Below are 15573 nucleotides of genomic sequence, written 5' to 3' on the forward strand. Positions count from 1 at the left end.
CACAGAGATTTTTCTCTGTGTACATATCATTATTATTAAGGTTGAACCAGGAGCCTGGTGATGGTCTCAGTGTCTGTAAGCCACGCCAGCTGCCCAAGGCGTGTTTTTGTTGATGTCACCAGGTCGCCATAGGAAATACCGACACCAAGTTCAGCATCGCAGACCGCGCGAGCCAGCCGCTCCCGAGCACGGCCTCCCCCTCGCCCTCCCAGCCTCCGCCCCGCAGCAGCACCTTGAGCCACGGAGCCCCAGGAAGGCCCCGTCTGCGCTGCCCTGGTCTGCACAGGGCCACGCTGGAAGGGCTTCCCGCCCCGCTGACGGGAAGCCCAGGGCCCCCAGGCCGCAGCAGGAAGGGTCAGTCCCATACCTGGGGCGGCGAGGGGCAAGGCGGTACCTCAGCACACAGAGGCTGCTGGAGCGGAACGGAGCCACCAGGAAGGAGCACGGCCACCCAGGAGCAGGCCCCACGCCCTGGAGCCTCCAGCCATCACCCAGGGGCTGCCACTGGCCACTGGGCCCTCACCAGGCAGGCGGGCGGGTGATGTCGGCCCCAGCCCTACCTCAGGCACGCTGCCCGGCTGCATGTCCCTCCTCTCACGCTCAAGAAGGGTGACATCATGGAAAGAAGAAATGAGGCTTCTGAGTGCATGCAAGTGGCCTGTGAGATCTGCAGGAAACCCTTTTAAAAGCTTGCAACTATTCAAATAGCCTAGCAGTAAGTTTTCAAACAAACAGCTGTTTCAAGAAACCCAGCTCCAAACCCGCCCTCTCTTCTCCACAACCCGTGTCAAATCTCCATCAAACGCTTGCCACCTGTTTCCACTTCGCAGGCGACCAATCCTTGTTCATCAAAGTAACAAAGCTGTTTTCAATTTGAAAGCAACAAATCAAAGTTTAATTATTTTGTCCTTCAGAGCTTTATGCTATCTTTTACGAAAGCTTTTTCAGATATGAAGGACTATCATTGGCTGGCTTAAAAAGGGAATAATTGACTGACAGCTGAAAAAACACTTCTAAGGACAATAGTATTTGTCAGTCTGGTATTTTTCACTCTGAAGACAAAACGCATTTTATCAACACCCTGAAATTATTTTGTCAACAAAATTCATTTTGTAGCATTACCTTCATCTGTCAAGCTGACAGAACATTCTCTGGAGTGTTTTAAAAACCATTTTGCTAACACAATTAATTTCTTCAAAATTAAGTTTTGTCTGTTAATCGTATGTGTGGGAAGGTATTGCAATACATGCACAGGAAGGTTGAGCTGCAGCACCATTAGCCCCTGCACAGCCAGGAAGAGGCCGTGCACACTCCAGCAAAAGATTGCACCAGTCTGACCGAGTTGAGAAGAGGAGGTGCAACAAACAACCAGCTACGTGTAGACAAGAATCCTGCTTGAGTAAAACATGCTTTTACAAGTTACTTGATCTCACTGAAAACATTTCAAGGAGCTTTATGTAGAATATTGCACAGCAATTAAAGAAATGTGTGTGCGCATACACGAGACAAGGCATTACCACCCTCAAACAAGTAGCATCTCTGAGAAGGTTCTAGGGAACAGGATGGTTCTAGGAGTCCAGCGGTCCGTTCCTGCAGGACTGTCTCCCATGGAGTGACTGGAGCATGAGGGGGAAGGAGCCACAAAACAGTCTAATGAACTGACCCCAACCCCCATTCCACATCCCCCAGCACTGCATGGAGAGAGGACGGAGAGGAGTTGGGAGTGAAGGAGTGAAGTTGAGCCTGGGAAGAGGGGAGGGTGCAGGGAAGGTGTTTTTAGTGTTGTTTTTCTTTCTCACTATCCTATTCTAATTCCCAATAAATTACATTAATCTCCCCCAGGTCAAGTCTGTTTTGCCTGTGTTAGTAACTGGTGAGTGATCTTTTTGTCCTTATACACAGAGCTTTTACATCTTATTTTCTCCCCCTGTGTTGCTGAGAGGGGGGAGTGAGAGAGCAGCTTGGTGGGTGCCTGGCAGCCTGCCAGCATTAACCCACCACAACTGTTAATGGCTGAGCTGGAAAACTTGAATCTCAACCCAGTGGAAGATACAGCTGGTTATCTCTTACCTCTGTGCTCCCTGCTGAGCGCCCCGAGGACGCAGATCTTCAGCACCCCTTCACTGTCACTGAGTTAAAATCTGATACACCCCTCTCCTGTCCCACCTGTGCTGGGGTTTTGAAACCACTGCCACTCAGCCCCTCACCCACTGCCATCTTCTTACCAGCAACCAACGGTGCCGAGGCTTTTACAGTCACAGTCACAGGACTTGCTCCCTCTGCACCCCTTTTTGATACTGAATCATTAATTCGTTAATCTGTTTTTAATATTTCTAAATAGAAACAGACATGACTGGGGTGGATGATCAATACTGTGTTCCCTCATTCCTCTCAGATTCCATCATTTTAGAATCTACTCTGCTTTTAATCTTAGGTCTTTTTAATAGGAATTGGTTTTGTGAAGAATTTGACACTTCATTATGGCAGCCCCATGCTAATAGATTTAATAATTCATATCTGCATTGGTCACTTTTAACCAATATTACACATTCCAGGGCTGCTCCATGACTCTGTTCTTGTGAGCCAGTACCAGCTTTAGCCTTCCTCAGTGATCTCCCTTTGTATTACCAACACACAGGGACCACGTCTGTCAAGAGTGCAAATATATCCCAGAAAAGGAGTGAAGATGCCCTTACACTGATCTTGAGAGCACTGGAAAACGACTGTAGGTAAAGAGTGAAATCCAACAGACTGCTAGAGCAAGACGTAACAGACCTACCGACACAACCAAGCAATAACGCGCACAGACGTGTGGGGAACACAGACGGTGCTGTGCCAGAGCAGCACGGCTGTGACACAACTGCTGAGTCCTTAGAAATGTCCAGCATGGCACACTGTGCAGCCTTCTGCTGAAAAAGCAACAGTCATCCTGATACTAGCTTGTCACAGCAGGAGAAGAGGCGAGTCCCACCCTCAGAACAGACTGAACAGGCTGAAATCCTGGCTGAGTTCATAATCGTTAACAGCATCGTTATTAAATCATTACTATTATTTAATTTAGATAACATCTGGCCTTTGCAGCATTACTGTTGGTGTGGGATCACTTCACCCACACCCAAACAGGAAGAAGCAGCTGTGTGCAGCTGGTAGATCCGGGCGGCACTGAGAAGGGATGCCCTGCCCACCAGAACCGCAGTAGAGCCTCAGACAGAAGGTGAAGTGCTGTCTTGGTGGGACGCAAGCGCAGAGACGCTCCTTTTGGAGCCAGAAAAGAAGGAAGGCACCAAGCTCTCAGAAATCAAGTGCCAATCTGCACTTTTCCTTTACTGTGAAGCTTCACCTGAGCCAGCACCGCTTCCATTACCGCCACGCAGGGGCCAGGTGTGCACAGAATTAATTCATCATGGGCACAGGTATGCGACGGCCTTAGCTCTGTCACTCCATGTGAAACATTCTCCACACTCACCCACAGGTAGCCCAGGTCTGCTAGCCCAGCAGCGTAACATGCTTGCCCTGGCCAAAAAAGCCATGCTAAAGCCTGCTTACTGCAAGCACCTGCAGTGTGCTGTGTAATTAGCCATGATGTGGAGCCTGATGAAAGCTCCTACATGTCAGGCATGGCAGGGTGGAGGAGGTTCAAAGACTGGAGCAGAGTCACTCGAATGCATAAAAGCAGCAGGAACCGGTGAGATGACACACTGGAATGAGGTTCACAGTCCCTGTCTTTGTGATGAAACCCCATACCTTTGTAAGGGAGGCATCTTTTCCTGGCAGGCAGCCTAACTCTTGCACAGATCCTCAGCGCAACAGCTCCCAGTTTTACCCCTTGTAACTGTAGAGAGCTCTGTTTTACCCCTGAACTCTGTGATTTCTCTCGAAACCAACTGTCCTTTCTGTTAGCATCATGTGTCTCGGGGCAGGGCTTCTAGCAGAAAATAGTTTGTATTATTTAAAACATGGATTTTCACGAAATTGACTTCAAACAGTCAAAAAAGGCAGATGACATATTTGCTGCAAATTCCAAAGAGAGAAAACCACATCTCCTGCTTTTATAGTAACAGGAAAACCTGAAAGAGACATTAACAGCTCCTTTAATCATGATTACAGAAGATGTCATTCTCTTTTCCTGAAATGATGAACACATTGGTAGTTGGCCCTCAAACCCTCCTTAGCTGAATTACAATTGCTCGATGCTGGATTTCAAACCAGACTGAACAAAGCCTGCATTTCCTTTTGTGGCTGCTAGTAAAAGCCTAATGGCCAGGGCTGCTCGTCTTGGCACAGAAATCTGCTCTCTATAAAAGGTTATAAACCAGCTCAGGTTCAGCTCACCCAAAGAGAAAGCTGCAAAAGCTGAGCTCGACAGCCCTACCCTGCACCTCTCTCTCTGTCCTGAGGGGAACACACTCTAACCTAAGAGGTCTTTCCCAGCTTTTACTTTGGTGGCTTTGCAAGGGGAATATTTTACCCCAAGTCACAAAGAAACTGCTCCATTTCTATAAGTAAAATGGCAGATCATTACACCAGCTTCTGTTTACCCACTCCAGGCTGTGTTTTCAGGGAGTACAAGTCACCCCAGGCCCTGCACCACTGCCTGTGCAGCATGACAAGCTCCCTATGGCACCACACGAAGACAAAGTCAGAGAACTAGGGGTGGCACGTGTTGCTGCACCCAGCGGGAATTTCTGGGTGTGGGCCAGAGGCTGAGAGGAAGCAGCACCCACCTCCCAGGCACGGAAGGGCATACACTCCCTGCGGCGTGACACGGGGCGCTGGCCTCGACTGGCAGCCAGGTGCCCACCCAGCCGCTCCATCACTCGCCTCCTCAACAAGAACTGGGGGAGAAAATACCACAAGAGGCTCAATGAATCGAGATGACAGGGAGATCACTCAGCAATTACCGTCACGGGCAAAACAGACTCGGAGAAATTAATTTAATTTATTGCCAATCAAAATAGAGTAGAATAATGAGAAACAAATCTAAAAACACCTTCCCCCTACCCCTTCCTTCTTCCTGGGCTCAACTACACCCCCTTCTCTACCTTCTCCCCCTGAGCGGAACAGGGGGATGGGGAATGGGGGTTACAGTCAGTTCATCACACGGTGTCTCTGCCACTCCTTCCTCCTCACACTCTTCCCCTGCTCCAGCGTGGGCCACCTCCTCTCCATGGGGCCACAGGTCCTGCCAGGAGCCTGCTCCAGCATGGGCTTCCCACGGGGTCACAGCCTCCTTCAGGCACCCCCTGCTCCGTGGGGTCCCCCCCGAGCTGCGGGTGGGCATCTGCTGCTCCATGAACCTCTGTGGGCGCAGGGCAGAGCTGCCTCACCAGGGGCTGCCCCACGGGCTGCTGGGGAACCTCTGCTCCGGCACCTCGAGCACCTCCTGCCCCTCCTTCACTCACACGGGTGTCCGCAGAGTTGTTTCTCTCATGTTTTCTCACTCCTCTCTCCTGGCTGCTGCTGTGCAGCAGTTTTTACCCCTTCTTAAATACGCTATCCCAGAGGTGCTACCACCATCACCAACGGGCTCAGCTGTGGCCAGTGGCGGGTCCGTCTTGGGGCCAGCTGGAACTGTCTCTGTCCAACCTGGGTGCAGTTTCTGGCAGCTTCTCACAGAAGCCACCCTCACAGCCCCCCTGCTACCAAAACCTCACCACATCAACCCAATACAGGCACCAAGAGAGCAACACGGCCCAAGCCGTCTGCTCCTTTGCTCCTTCTGGCCCCTGCCCCCTCCACGGCAGATCACGGAGGAGAACATGGGACCCACCAGGTAAACAAAGGGGCTGAGAGGCAGATAAGTGCTTTTAACTGATAAACACACCTCTGGCACTAGTTCTCTTGTCATCTAACCCCAGCAAGCATTTATTAATGAAACTCTCCTGATTGTTGATTCATTTGATTGTTAAAGCTTGTGGAACTCGTACTGTTATTATTCATTGTTATTAATGCTCACAGCTCAGCCTCTCTCTTTCCAATATGCTCCACAGAGGAAATCGAAGGCTGAAGCCAATCGTTACAGTAAATGAATGATGGAGGCGCTTGAGGATAGGAGTGAGCCTGCTGCTCTGGGACTGTTGCAGGTTACTGGGAGTAAGTTAATCTTCACACACAAGGACTGCAAAATGAGAGGCTGTTTCAGGGGGTTCTCTGGTCTGTGCACTGCTTCCTCAGTCAAGTCATCAGTGAGCATCTCCCTAACAACAGTGTCTGTGCACAGGACCAGTGACCCAGGCCAGGTTTTGATCTACATGCAGAAACAGTTCTCAGTTCAGCAGGAGCATGGCCCCCGCTAGACAGGTTTGACACAAAGACCCCAACAGATGCTACAGGCAACTCGGCACAGCCTTGCAGGAAACACATCTCCACGTGACTGCACACACTGGAGAACAGCAGAGCTGGCTATCCTCACAAAGCTCTCTCCTCTCCACTCCTCTGCAGCCGCTCATTCCTCGTGGAATGCCCAGGACAACGCCAGCAGGGCACAGCCGTGGGGGCCGGAGCATGGGAGCGCAAAGCCTGAGCATGCTGTGCAGGGGGGAACAGCATGCTGCTTGCTGCAGTATTCTCCCTCTGCCCCTTCCCCAAGCCTCCTCCACCTCCCCACTGCCTCTTCGCCACAAGATGTCTGACAGTTCTTGCCCCACGTGCAAACTCCCCAGGCCAGAATGGTAGTGCTCCTACCTGCCCAGTAGCTGGGATGCTGCTCAGTCCTCAGCAGCGGCCTTATGCCGGCCCTTCCAGACGAGATATTTGTCCATGTTATATCTGTGGAGTCTACAGTGCCATCACATACCATATTCAACCTATTACTCATCTCAAACAGAGAATTCTGCAAAGCGAGAAGAAATAAAAGAGAGCTTAATACAGCTTTACTAAAATGGAATTTGCCAAAGACTCATAGAAAAATGGATTTAATTAGGGCTGCTAATGGGGAACAGTTTGTTCCTGTGATTTAAAGCAGAAGTTAGATAGTGTCTATAATTTCAACATTTTAAATTATATATAGGGGGTTATTTCTCATTTCTACCTTAATTATAAAAATCCATCTTTATGAATCACAATTTTGAGGCAAAGAAAGCAAAGGCAGCAAAAATGATGTTTTATTTAATAAAACTTGTAAGAACTCACAAAAGAAGCAAAAGTTACTTCAATATGGGTAAAACAGACTTACCCCAGCAAGTACTAGTTGCAGGCAGTCCTCTGTGTGCTACTTAAGGACAGCACAACAAGGTTAATTCTTTTACTTGGGAAAAGGTGCATAAAGGAAGGTGTGTTCTGTTATAAAAAATGAAACTGGGTATGGTTTTTATGCAAGAATGGGAATGTCCTCCATTTAATTTTGCAGCTAAGCAGTCTATTAGAGTTGCAGGCATTAATTCGCCGAACGTGCTCCAGCTAGTAATCGCGTATTCTAGAAGTCTCTGCTACCCCTTCCTACATTGATTACTGTCAGAATCTCTGAATTGCCTGAAAACTGCTTCTCCAGATAAAAGGGCCAATAGATCTTGTTAGAACCACTCCTCCTGCGCCTCCTCTGTAGCCTTTGATTTTATTTAAAACTAACAAATGTCACTTTTGTGAAATTCCTCCTGTTAGCTGGCTCTGACCAGATGACCTAAGTAAATGAGTCCCAGCACTGTAAAGCACTGATTAATTTAATAATAAATAGCCCAGGCAACTGACTAGCAAGCTAGGCCTAGCTGCTGTCACTGCTGCAGATTCTGCACCCACCGTAATGCATTTTAATACTGCACCTCAGATCAGAACGGAATCAATGAGTGAAGTTCAAATGTGGCACATTTCCTATTTCCCTGACAGCTTATTTCATGGATCACAGGGACCAAAGTACAGCTGCTTATTCAACAGAGGAAAGAATGAATCAATTTTCATTCTTTAATACACTGTGTGACCTATTCTCTGATGCTCTATCCTTTACAATGGCTCTAGTCTTTTCAAGGCCTTCAATTTTGTCAGATAGAGAAAATTTAAAATAATGACAAAATGCCCTGCCCTAGGTCTGCTTCCAACTGACTAACTGCTCTGCTGGTAATAAGTCCAAATGAAAGGTATTATGTCAATCAGGTTGAATTAAACAGACAAACTATAATCCTAGATCATTAAAAATGAACCAATCTCCTGGAAGATTTCTGTGATTTCGCTCCAAGTTCCCCATGAAAGGTGCTGGACACCGCCAAGATTTTGATCCGCGTCAGCTCCAGTTTCTTCCCCTGCTTCAAAACACGGCGGAACAATCTGACGAAATGGCAGCCACAGCGCAGCAGCTGCCTGAAAGTGCAGGAGCTTTGCTGGGGAAATCCTGCACCTGCCTGCTCCCTTCCCACCCGCAGGGAGCTCGGCCACGGGCTGTCGGCAGGGCCCGACACGGGAGCTGCAGCAGGGCAGGCACGGGCACGCGGCGGCTCCCTCGGCCCGCGGCCCACAGACCCAGCCACGCCAAACGGGGAGACCCAAGTTCTGTTGCTCTGCTCCCCCATCACACTCCCTGAAGCTAGCAGATGAAGTCAGCAGCTCTTTAGGCACTGCTGACTTGGGCAGGATTAATACACTGAGATGCATCATTTTGCAATTTCAGTGTGAAGATTATTTTTTTCATTTAGAAACATCCCTAGGTATTGTAGTTTAATTACCCTCTGCGTGCCTTGTGTTTGTCTTGCCTTATTATTTATCCCCAGTTCACAGGTGATATTCATACTGTTCTTGTCATTGATAACGTGGTTTCAGCCTGGGCTGTCCTACTACGGCAATTGTCCGAAGAAGGAAGGCCAGATGCTGCAAAGGCGAACAAGGGTGAGCGCTGCAGCTGCCCCGGGCAGCCCCCGGCCCCACTGCTGGCGATGCTGCGCCCGGGGCCGCGGCCGCAGGGCTGCAGCCGTGCCCAAGGCAGCGTGCGAGAGCCGGGATGGAGCGACAGCCCCAGTGCCCGCTGACTGCCCAGCCCGGCAGCGCTTGGGAAGGAGGCACTCAGAGACCTCCCAGGCAAGCAGCATTTCTGCCTCTCCTTTCCCAAACTCTCCTTCTGCCTCAATGTACTTTATGACTGGGATGAAGGTGAGACCCCACGAGGCTTGCTTGCCTCTAAGATATAAAGGTAATAAACCAGGCCTTATCAGAATGTTATCTAGATGAAATGGACTATCATGGTCGGCTTTATTTGCTCTCCTCTCTACATATCCAGTAGTTCAGTCCTAGGGCTTTCGAAGCATGGGGGAATTGACAGGTATCAGTACTTCAGGGCACACGGGCAGACAGCTTGCTTTTTCCAGTTCATATGAATCTGGGAAGAGCATGGGTCACTGAACGGTTGCGACAGATGTTCTAGTCCAGACCTGTGCTTAAGCAGGCTACGAGCTGCAGCAGAGGTTACTGGTTTGATCTATTTGCCCCTGAGGGACTTTGCTTTTTTATTTTTCTGCCTTTTGTGAAGGAAGTCCAGAGACACATCGCAGCTCAGAACACCCCACCAGCAGCGGCTGTTCCACCGGCTGCTTTGGTCTAGAAGCAAAGAGGACACTCAGCTTGTGGGAGCTGGTGGCTGAGCTGTGAGCGCTACCGTACTTGCCACCCCTCCCTGCCAGAGCTCTCTGGGGGCCGCTGTTCAGATGATGAAAAGTCGCTCGGAAGAGCTGAGAATAGCAAGTGCCCTGGCTCAGACATACAGCCTCACTCCTTCCCCTCTCCCCAGATGATACAGCTTTAATACAGAGAAGATCTGCTCTAACTGCTCAGTAACGGAGCCGTTCTGAATGTTAATCAATTCCCCTTTCCATTATTAAGCTGCCCCTGAACCCAACCGTCCTCTGGCCTGAGGAGACGCGAGGTGTCAGCCCTGAGGGTGCTGCCTGACCTGCCTTCCCTGAGCTCCCCAGGAAGGCAGCTCTGCACAGGCACAGCACACCTCCCACTTCGCCCTTTGCACATGAAATGAGCTGTGCCAAGTCTCAGTAAGAACATCACTGCAGAATGTCCTTGTTCCAGCACTCCTCAGGGGTGAGGACACAACAGTAACCTTATAGCTGCCATGAAATGGTCTCCCCTTCCCACCACAGACATGTTCCCTCCACAGCAGCCTCCAGAATGGTGGCATCTTCACCTTTTCCACATAAGATCAGCTTTTCCTTCCCAGTTTTACCAGACTTACCCTCTCACCTCCCACCCCTCTCCTGAGCAGACCAGCTGCCCATGGACTGGCTAGTACCCATGCTGGGTTCATTGTGGCACTACCCTGGTGCTCTTCTCACCCCGCCAGGATTGCCCTGCAGCTAAACAAAATATCTGAACTTCTCACTGATCACGTTTTGGCAGTCAGTTCTGGAGGACAGTGGTGAGGGATGGAGGCTGAGCAGCCAGCAGCTGCTAACAAGTGGGTTTTGATGGGGTTCACCCAATTAGCTTTGGGTGCACAAATGAGAGCTGTGTATGTGGCAGTGGGCACACACTGCCACAGGGGTTAGTGCTCTGCATCCCTGTCCCCAGCACCCATGTGTCCCCTAGCTAGCCAAGAGGGTGCAAAACCTGCCCATGCTCTGTCAAAGTAATGTTCAAAATGGAGTTCTAACAAGACCTGTTCCCTTCAAACAATGTACAAATTAACAGTCAGCAGCATTTGAAAAATGGCCCTAATCCCTGTCTGCACGGGGAGTTTGTTCCCCGTGCAATGTGCCATATTATGACAACAATATATTCTTCAAGCGAGTGAAAACTAATGAATAACTAACACCCTGACAGTCTTGCTATTACTGAGTGCTTAGGAGTTGGGTAAAACTGACAGTGCAAGATGAATATGGCACTAAGACGAGATGTTACTTTGCATGGCTGGTCAGGGGACTCCAGACTTAATGGACATTACAGATGGGTTAATTCTAAAGCTGAATTTGATTCTGAGCCACAGTTGCTCTCTGAGCAAATAGGGAAGGTTTAATCACTGGGACGACCGAGCCACAGGTGGTAGTCCCATTTGTGAAGGAAGCACTGGGAACATGGTGGTGGGAACCAAGGATGAGAGTTTGCGTGTTGCTTCTGCCTCCCCAGGAGCCTGCAGAGCCCTCTGCCCACCTCAGGAGGGTCCGGCAAAACTCAGGCAGATGACTCGCTACAAATGCTGTCAGGAAGGTGGGACTGTTCCTAAGCAGGAGGGATCACCGCAGCACACCAAATGTGCACTACCCCCTGTTTTCACAATGCAGGAACCACGAGGTGCCAGTGAAATTGTTCAATACCAGGCTGAACGAGGAAGGGCAGTATGGCCCCAGGAACGAATGTGGCTCTTTGCCCAGAATGGTGTGGAGCCAGGTGTACCCATGGGCTTCAAGAGGCTTCAGAGCCACTCCTGGAGCGCAGCCCCACAGTTCAGTGCGATGGTCTGGTACAACCACTGCTCCAGCAGAACCCTCAGCAGGATCTCTGAGCACTGCAGGCAAATAATTGTGTAATCCACACCCTGTCTGCTCCGGCTTTTCACAAGCATCCGCTACTGGCTGTGGCAAAAGAGAGGCCCCCAGCCAGCCACACCCCTGCCACACTGAGCTCCCCTCAGACTGGCTCCACGGTGGTCCTGGGGCTCATCCAGGGGCTTCTCACCGGCAGCACCTGCCTGCAGCGCTCCCCAGCCTCAGCCCAGGATACCAAGGGGGGTCCCCTGTGTCCCGGCTGGCTCTGCCCATCCCCGGTGTCAAGGCCACAGCGCTGCAGGATCTGCCCTCCGCCTGCAGCACCCCACGGGCTGTGTCACCAAGGCTTCCCTCCCTCGAGACCTTACACAGCTCCATCTTGTTCCCACTCTCCTTCCCTCCAGTTTAACTGCAAGCACAGACAGATCTTCCCCATCCCCAAAGACATGGAACAGGTCCCAGTCTGTACCTCTTTCCAGGAGCCGAGATTTCAGATGATGATAACCTCACAGTGCGTCAGCCCAGTGAAATCATGGCCACAGCGATGTCAGGATGGTCTCTGAGGCTTTTACCCCAGGCACAAACCAGGAGGAGCTAGTTCCTGTAATTACAAAGTTGAGCCATATCAGAGGAAAACTAATCAGCTTGCTGGATGCCAGCAAATTAAATATTAATCTAACTATTGTGAACACAAAAATTTCATCTTCAGATATTTTCTGGCACAAGTGTCAAAATCAGAGTGGAACTAAGGCTTTATTCATTTTCCATTATCAACTTAAATAAAAACACTCAGAAAAATGGGCGATGATGTGCGGAAGCCACTCAGCACAGATAATTACAGTGTAAGTTTAGGCAGCTAATCACTCCTAGAATATGCTCCAGATCGAGGTAACTCTGACTGGCTTGTTTCCCTGCTTTGTTAAATCAGACAGACTCTCAGCTTTGCCTGACAGGGACAAGGCTCCCGGAGTTAGCATCTTTAAATAACACCAGGGCTGTCTGGCAGGTGGGAAGCTCGCCCTGCCAGCCCGCAGCAGGATGGACAGAAGGCTGCTACGCCAGGAGAGCGAAGCAGCGAGAGGGAGGGAGCCTGCAGGAGCAATGCCGGGCGGCAGGCAGGCAGCGCCGGGCAGGAGCAGGGAGAGGAAGGCAGGGCAGAGGGCACAGAGCAGGGCAGGCCTGGAGGCAGGATGGAGCCATAGGCAAGGACACACGAGGAACAGGGAGCGGTGGCAGCCGCGGGATGGGGATGGGGATGGGGAGAGGTGCCCAGGGGAAGGGGCAGACACAGCCATCCTCTCCCTGCGGGCAGCAGCTCTGGCCTCAGGGTGCTCAGACACGCGAGCTCCCGAGGTGCCCACGTCGCAGTCCCCCGACACCATCCCGCCCGCCGCCGCCTGCCGTGCGTGGCTCTGCCCAGCAGCCTCCCCGCCACCATGTTCCAAGCACTGTGCTGCCCATGTTCCCGGCGGAGCCCCGGGAGGGGCCGGGGCAGCCAGACTGGAGAGAGGAACGGCAGCGCGGTCAGGAGGAAATGGCAGCACTGAAACCAAAGGATTCTTCTTCAAGGGAATCCACTTCTTTGGGCTGTGGGCAAGAGGAAATTCTCCACACCCCTTTCTCTGGCACATCAGGCCCAACCTTCCCAGTGGGTGCCAGCCCACACGCTTTACATCCCAGTTTCAGCAAGGGCCTGACCTTGCTGCCGCTGGTCACCACAGCAAGCGGGAACGGGGAGCTCTGGCTCAGCATGGGGCAGAGGCGATGAACACGGCCCACGGACAGGGGACGGCGAAAGGGGCAGCACGGGGACAGAATGTGCTCAGCTGCAGTCGGGGTTACTCTGCGCTCACCAGTGTCTGGCCACTGTATTTACTTTACCCAGAATGGAAAAAATGAACTTCCCTTTATAGCTCTAGTGGATCACCCTTATGTTCTCAATCACTAATTTACATTGGCTTTTTGCTTGGAACTTTGGCAAGAATTATTTTTATAACAGCATTCACAGATATTCTCTTTTCTGCTTAATTATTAACTTTGCTGTAGTAAATAAAGGGTGTTTATGAATTCCATCAATCAACAAACCTTCCACATGTAAAGCACTGAGATATCTGTAATGAAGAAGCAGCATTCACTTCTGCTTTATTTAAAGGGATAGAATGATAAATACAGTGCTGTGGATGCTTTTGTGCAGTTTCTTAAATTCGAATGCCTGCCAGCAATTATGCCTGACTTACTAGCCGCTTCATTATAATAACCTAAAAGATAGGATTGGACTGGAATAAATCAGGACTTTAAAGAGCTCATACACCCTTCATCCACACACAGGTTTTCAGAGATGGCAGAAGCCCTGTTAGTTAACACGGTGCTCAGTATTCTGTCTTGAAACTACGGTGTCTCCCCGTGTCAGGAACCGTGCAGCAGCCAAACTCTTCAGCCGTGTCTCTGAACAGTGCTTCTGCTCACAGCAGTGGCAGAGAGCTGCTCTGGAGGGAAATGCAGAAATTCTGTATTTACTTCCTCCAGCACATTCTATGTCCAGCCTTTCTTCAGTCATACTGATGGGCTTGTATCCTGTGGACTGCTGGCTTGCACTATTTCTTGTCCTTAAGATCCCCAGCAGATAGAATGCACAGAAGTGCCAGCCACTGAATTATTCAGTGTGGTCCCCACGATTGGCCTCACCATTGAAATACATCTCTCTGGAGACACACAGACTAAAGCAGTAGCTGTTCCTGGGTGTTACACATCCCAAGACACCTCTCCCAGCTATTTATACAACACATTGCCAAACAGGCATTGCCAGGGTTTCTTCTTCTGATCCAGTTTGACAAGCAGTAGTTTCTCTGAAACAGACATATTCTCTTCTGTTTTTGAAATAATCATCAATCTTTTTTCCCTCTTGATTTAAGAAGGCCATGATCTTTGGGTGTGGGCTACTTAGGATCCCGGGGGCTCAGCACAAAGAACTGACAGAGAAGTCAGGAAACGATTCCAGCTGAGCAGCATAAACAACTACAGCTTTTGTGGATATAAAATGAAAATGACCATGCTCTTATTCTGGAAGAAACTGTGGTATTAGAAAGCATAGGTTTGACAAGACAAGTTAAAACCTACACTCTTCAGATTCCAGTAGGCCTATGCCATATTAATTATTTATCAAGATGTTTTCTTAAAGTAGTGTCTTTGTGCCTTTAATTTTCAATTGCCTTAATGCTATGAGGATCTCTGCTGGCAACACATCAATTATTAATAGAGTTAAAACAATATTTGTTTTCCCCAAATACATTTCTGAATGCTGTCCTCATACCAGTTAGGTTTTTCTGAAACTTTAATGAGGGTCTCTGATTTCCTCCAGACTCAGAGCTGAGGCACAGGCTTGGCTGGGCCTTTGATTTGGCTGTCGGAGCGTGTGTGGCACCGCATCCTTCACACCGTTCGTCCCACCAGGGCTGCGGGAGTGATCAAGCTAAAGAGCTGTGGTGAGGGAGGAGAAACAGCAGCACGTCTGTAATTGGGAATTTCAGTTGCTGAGTTCAGAGGTTCTGTTGTTCTAGTGACTGCTTTGCATTTTCTTATTCCAGTAGCTGTCCCCAGGCTCAGTAGAGAGAGCCTGTGCTTTTCTCAGTTTGGAATACTTTTCTCCTAACAAAGAAAACAACAGTGCAGTTCCTTTAATCTACAAGAACACCATTTCAATTCAGCAAAAGGATACTTGAAACATCGTGGTTTTAAGAATTTTATGCAATCTCAGCCACTTCTCTCTCTGCCAGGGAGCACATAAAAAATTAAAATGCCAAATACTGCTTCTTGCTTTTCTAGGCCCTAATTATAAATACATTTTCACAAGGAGGAGTCAACTTAAGCCTAATATTGTGTGAAATCTCATAATTTCAATACAGTCTTCACTTGATGTGGATTGGTAATTGGAGCTGTGGAATCAATTTCTCCCATACTTGAAACACCCAAATGAGTATGAAATGTGTTGCATTTGTTCCATGCACGTCTACAGTTCTGCACTTTGCTTGGAGTGGAATGATCATTCTGATGTATTTTTTATAACAGAGCAATGTTTCCTCAGACTTTGATGTTTCACGTATGAAGCTATTATAACCATTTGCCATTTAGATGCATGATCCATGGCTAATCTCCAAAGCTTTGA

Source organism: Strix aluco, chromosome 15 (assembly GCF_031877795.1).
Source record: "Strix aluco isolate bStrAlu1 chromosome 15, bStrAlu1.hap1, whole genome shotgun sequence".
Classification (NCBI taxonomy): domain Eukaryota; kingdom Metazoa; phylum Chordata; class Aves; order Strigiformes; family Strigidae; genus Strix; species Strix aluco.